The sequence below is a fragment of the Nematolebias whitei genome, chromosome 13, assembly GCF_014905685.2.
Source record: "Nematolebias whitei isolate Nwh7 chromosome 13, NemWhi1, whole genome shotgun sequence".
Taxonomy (NCBI): Eukaryota; Metazoa; Chordata; class Actinopteri; order Cyprinodontiformes; family Rivulidae; genus Nematolebias; species Nematolebias whitei.
Genome location: NC_056510.1, coordinates 10,518,589 through 10,524,947, shown reverse-complemented (window position 1 = coordinate 10,524,947; position 6,359 = coordinate 10,518,589).

The following is a 6,359-nucleotide window of genomic DNA, read 5'->3' as shown; positions in this document are numbered from 1 at the left end:
CTCCTGTAAAGTTAAATCTAACAGCTGTTGCAATTTCTTGCTCCAACTTTGCAACACGTGTGCTCTCTGTATGGAAGTAAACCAGTACAAATATGTCATTTCTCCACATAAAAACTTACATATTCATGGAATCAAAATAGTGTTGTTGGTGATACAAAACAGTTCTATGTTGTATTTTTTAATTTAAGGGAATGTTCAGTGAAGATTGATACAAGCTGCAGTCATCAGCAGCAAATTGAGTCAATCCAAAATTTAACTTGTTATAAAACATTTATTTAAAGTGGTGTTTAGTTCATCAATAATGAGCAACTGGCTTGTTTTGTATTTCTAGCAAGTTTCAAATTGTGATTTCACATTAACAGACTCTAGTCCATCACAAGCCACATGCCAAAGAGACAAAAAAAAAAAAATCATGCTCACATGTTAACCTACCCTCCATGGTTTTGTCCCCCATTGCAGAGCGAAAAAGGGGAATTGAAAATACCCTCTGTCCATCTGTCTGTGAATATGAGCACAATAACTTGAAAATAAGTGAGGCTCCAGCTTCCATTTTGACGTGTGTCCACATCTAGGCATAAGAAAGTTTCCTTTCAAAAATAGGGTTGCCACATCAAAATCTCAGATGGCCACTGTCATATAAATGTAAACCTTGTGAGCTGGTTAACTTGGAAAAATAAGCAATGGGCACCTTCCTTTATGGCGTGTGGCTGCATGGCATTGCCACTTCAAAATCCAAGATGGCCACCACCATATATAAATGTAAACCAGCCACATGTATAATTTGAAGAAACTATGCTTTCTAGTTTTTAATACTGCTTAAAAGTATAGTTTCCTCAAATGATACTGGTGGCCAGTGGGGTGGCCAAATAATAATTTATGGTGACCAAGGCCACCATTGGCCTCCCCATGACTTTGCCATTGTGCCTGGTGGGGGATAAAATTTCTCCCTTCACTGCAATGATCCATCACTGTGCTCTGACTTGGACAAGAAAAACAAACCTATATTCTTTTACACAGTGCAACTCCTACCCACTTGAAAATCTTGCACCAAAAACATTAGTTTACTTGTGTTCCCTGTTCAATTCCAGTCCAGAAAAAAACATTTACAAAACTACAAACATTCACTATTCAAATCCTTCAGTACATTGGTGTACTGCATGTTGTACGGTGGGAATAAACAAGAGGACATGGAGGGTGATGAGTGAGGACAGAGGACGCAGAAGACGAAGTGAGATGGAGGAGGACGACCTCTGATGGGAGAAAAGTCGAAAAAGGACAAGAAGGAAGAAACCTGCATAGCGAAGGAGAAGCATGCAAACCTGGGCCTCAGCCAGGAGTGGAACCCAGGACAGCAGTCCTAAGAGTTGTGCGACTCTCTGTGCATATGTGTATTTGTCAGTCTGTTAGCAAAATAGCTTGTGGTGCTTTGGCAAACCAGATGGAACACCTAGACTTTGCAGCTCAGACTGTCTCCATGAGCAAACCCAGTCTCGTCTGCTTACTAATACTGTAGGTTTCTATTAGCTGAAATGTTCTTCCTTTCAGAGTCAGAGAGTCAGAGTTTCTTTATTGTCATTCGCACCTCATGTGGTACATGTGGTGGAGCGAAATTATGTACACGGGGTCCCAGTTACATCCAACAATAAAATGTATAAGAAAAACAGTAATAACATCTAAGATATGAACTAAGAAAAACATCAACTAAATATACACTAAGCACTCATAACATAAAACATTGAACATCAGCACAAACATGAACATGAGTCTGTGAGCAGATGTGCACGCATGAACACATCAACATTGAAACAGATCAGCAGCAACATGAAACAGATCAGCAGCAACATGATATGGTTTTTCACAGTGATTATTCTAGTTAGAGATTCATGAGTCTAACAGCCTCAGGGTAAAAGCTGTTCCTCAGTCTAGTGGTTCTACACTTAATGCTCCTTAACCTCCTTCCTGAGGGGAGTGGGGCAAAAAGTGTTCATCTAAACACGTGGAAATGTTTTGTGTTTGCCTGACGAGAAAAGAGGATCGGCTGTTTATGCAAACTTCCTAATAGATTTGTAGAAACAGCTGTGTCCTCTTCTGAAAGTATGTTCCTCCTCTCTGCACTCCGGCACCAGAACAGCTGTCAGGATTTCTGCAGAACCATTCAAGTCTGATTGTGCAAGACACCAGGAGCATTTGTTTTGCACATATCAACGGAGCTTATAACGGTGTAGAGTTTTTATTAAAAAAAAAAAAAAAAAGGGGACATGAAATTAAAACTCATTAATTTTTTTAAAATTGCTTTCTCCTTGTGAATATCTAAAGCGTTCACTTTAAATGTTAGAAAAACACACGGCTGACATGATGTTTTGTGGTTTCGGTGGAAAAGCACATCGTCCACAGCATGGTGCGTTCACTGTACCTGGACATATAAAAACAAAACTCTTGCTCTTTTATTGTGAAAGACGACTAATTCTCATCAGCTGTTTCGTTGAAAAAAGCCAATGTTTTATGTCCCAGCTTGGAGATATGACGAAAAAGATTGATGTTCTTAGTTGTTTTTTTTTTCAACCTCAAAAAGGTTTGATTTGAATGATTTTTCTGATCATTTCAGGACATTAACATAATTAAAGCAGCAAACTGTCTGAAGTGGGACTATATCTGAAAACTTTTCTAACATGAACACCTTAACACTTGGATAAAAAATGGAAAGAACCCACAGAAAAACCCTCTCTGTGTTCATGGAGCAGAAAAATTATGTGACTGCTGTATTCCCCAACTCAACTAACTTTTATGTCACTTCGTTGTTTGTTTGAGTTTCTTTTAACAATCTGCCCAGTTCAACACATGACAGTGAGAAGATTAAGCACAAAAGACTTCTTGACTAACTCTCTGTGGGTGAGGTGCTTAAGAGAAGTACAAATATTTGAGGATAAAACTGCACTAATCTGAGCCCAGGCTTTTCTGGTGCTACTGTGAACTTTCACACTGAAAAAAATGTGTTTTGGAGCACCTAAAGGCAACTTTTTGAAAGACTCACACCACAAGAAACATTGGGGGGGTGGAAGAGGAGTTCAGAGTCTCATGAACGTCATCTGATGCTACTGTGAAACAAAAAAACAGACTATAAAAGATAAAGTGGAGGTGGAATTCTGTTTTTTTTAATTTTTTATTAATGCATGGTATGACACTGAAACTGACGTAAAGCTTAGAATAATTATCACATTTGTTAATATTGTAAAAAAAACAAACCTAAAGTTATTTACAAAACTGGGCTGTGGCTGAGTGGTTAGTGCAGTTGATTTTTTTTTTTTGTCTTAAACTTTTTTGAATTGCGGAAGTGTTGAAGTGTCCCTGGGCAAGACACTGAACCCCTAATGTGTGGCCCTAATCCCCGGGCCAGGAACCGGTACCGGTCCTTGTCAATTGGTACTGGGTCGCACAGAAATAATACACAACTCACATTATTTCCATTTGATTTAGTATCTGATGCAGAACAATGTTTAGTTTTGAAAAATTGCCAGATGCTCTCTGCCACATCTGTCTATGACTCACTCTTGATGCAAGTCAAGCTTGTCTCCATAGACATTCAATTCAATTCAAAAATACTTTAGTTGTAACTCATTATCCTTGTTTCATTAAGAGATGTTATAGATGCCGACTGATGGATGTAGGCAGGAAGGATCTCTTGTAAAGGTCCGCCCCACAGTGGATCCGAAGAAAATGGCTGCAGGTGCTGTCGAGATCTGTCCACCCAGACTCATCTGGACAAACAAACATTTATTCTTTTAAATGTTTACAACTACCAATGTGCACTATTACTGTGGTGATAAATATTGAAATATTAAGATTTAACATTTAATCTGTGTCTATAATAACCAGACCATAAAGAGCATTATTAACATGCCACATTCAATATGGCCTCGACGTCGACGTATGATTCAGCGCTCAATGAGGTGTCTACGTATTATACGTCTTTGTTTGCCACTGATTTTGCGTTATTGTGAGTTGCATTTTTCATGCACTTTATATTTGTTTTTGTGGTGTATCTTATGTTGGAGGCGTGTATAACCTTTACTATTACGACCAGAGAGTGTAAGTACCAGTTTTTATGCTGATCATATCATTTTATTTTGTTGTATTTATCCACCACACTTTAGGATTCAAGGTTCTTTATTTGTCGCTCACACCACATGTGGTGCATGTGGTGGAATGAAATTGTGTACACAGGGTCCCAGTTACATCCAACAAAAGTATTAAAATGTGTGTAAAAGAAAAACAGTAATAAGATCTAAGATATGAACTAAGAAAAGGCCGGCCCATGAAAATATTGTCTGACATTAAACCAGTCCGTGGTGCAAAAAAAGGTTGGGGACCGCTGATCTAAAGTACTGATTAGTCTCTACAGATTCAGATTAGCTTTGCATAGATCCAGTAGAGTGCTGTGTGAATGGGTAAATGAGGGCACAGGTTGTGTTGTAAAGCGCTTTGAGCATCTTGACTGGATAGAAAGGTGCTATATAAATACAGTCCATGGATTTGGCTCAATCAGAACATGTTACCTTTTCAGAGTTTTGACTTCTAATTTACACCAGGAGGAGCAGAGGTGACAAATCCCTGATCCCAACCCTAATTCAGGCTCTGTATCTTCCCGTTTTCTGCAGACTCACAGCAGGGGTCTGTTTGGCTTCTTCTCCAACTCCTGATTGTGTCAACAGACAGAGGAAACGATCTCACTGACACCTTTCCTCCACTGTAAACAGCACTTTCTTCATGCATCCCCCTTCTTTACATTCCTGATCTCAATCCTAGTACGTTATCTTCCCGCTCCTTTGCTTTCTTCACATCACTCGGCTGGCTCCACTTTGATTTTCGCTCGGCTGGTTCCACTTTGATTTTCTAATGGCAACAGCTTTTGTTCGGCTTCGTCTGAAGCAACTTCCTCTCGTACTGTTTCGTAAAGTTAACGGCACTTGGGAATTGTTTTGCAGAGCTCTGGCTGAGCAATGCAACACTTTGATGTCGGGGTAATTTGTACATAATCTAATCTCCAAAAGATACATGCATCTTTAATTGAAAAATTAAATAAACAATATACAATGGAGTGAGCTGTGAACCAAAATCTGTTTCAAAATGTTCGTATTTGTTCCCACACCTGATGTTCTGTGTTTAAAAATGGAATTGTTCTGAACTAGGAATCATTTGTCGTGCAGTGATGACAACACCCTGTACTGTACCTTATCAGGTGATCATGCAGGATCATCTTAGCTCCTCCAGCAAACATTTTGTTCCCTGGAGGAATCTTGGTTACATAAGAAAATCCTGAAGCTGCAAAACAAACTCTTGTTTGTTTCTGGGTTGACGAGCTGGTATGCATGTGGCTTCGCTCGTGTGTGTGCTTTTTACATTTGTTGGATCCAAACCGTGTTTTTCTTTTTTATAAAGCTGGTTTGTGATTATGAGGAAGGTTCAGTTAATGTTTAGGATGGACTGACTGAATATGTTGGAGACTTGAAGCTGGGATTATAAACTCTTTTGCAAGGCCGTGCTCGAGTAAAGAGACAAAGACGGTGGTGTTGCATGGCTCTTCGTCGTCACGCCTTCATTGTTGTCCTGTGAATGGCAGAGAGACAATAAACTGGAGGTAAAGGTTATAACCAAGCGTCATCAACTGCTGACGTGTGGAGATGTGTTTAAGTTTATTGTTTTTGAAAGCTTTCTATGATCACATCAGTATGAAAAGGAAAAATTAGAATCTTGTGAGGATTCTGTTTTGTATTTTTGTTTTTCGGGTGAGCTGAGAGAGCTGATTATCAGGATTTTGGCAGAGGTCCTTTAGGTCGTTTTCACACCCGATAGTCCGGTAGACTCTGTTTGATTGGGGACCAAAATTCAGAACATTTGTTTAAATTTTCAACTTGTGCGTTTCGCATTCACACTGCACTGAGCCAGTCGAGCCAACCTGTTCCCCCCCTCGCCTGTGGTGGCGCTGCACCAAGAACTACTGAAGGAAATGACACGAAAACCTCTGAAGAAGACACTGAGTGCAACTTACTTCTGGAAATAAAAACAAAAATGGAGTGGCGTCAAATTTTAGCGGTTTAAGGATTTCTGTTTTGTCTGTGGCTCATGTGCCAAACAAACATTTTTCAACAATGGACTCAGCATGAGCAGAAGATGATGCAGAAGAACATGGAGAATGTTGTTTTGCACACAAGGCGGCTGAGACGGCTCCATATGAGGTATTAGAAATGCATGTTTGTTTTGGTTGTATTTACACAGAATGCCCTGCGCTGTAGTCCACTTCCTGCTTTTGGAGGGATCTCTGGTCCACTTGCATTCACACTGCATTTTAACCACACCAGAGT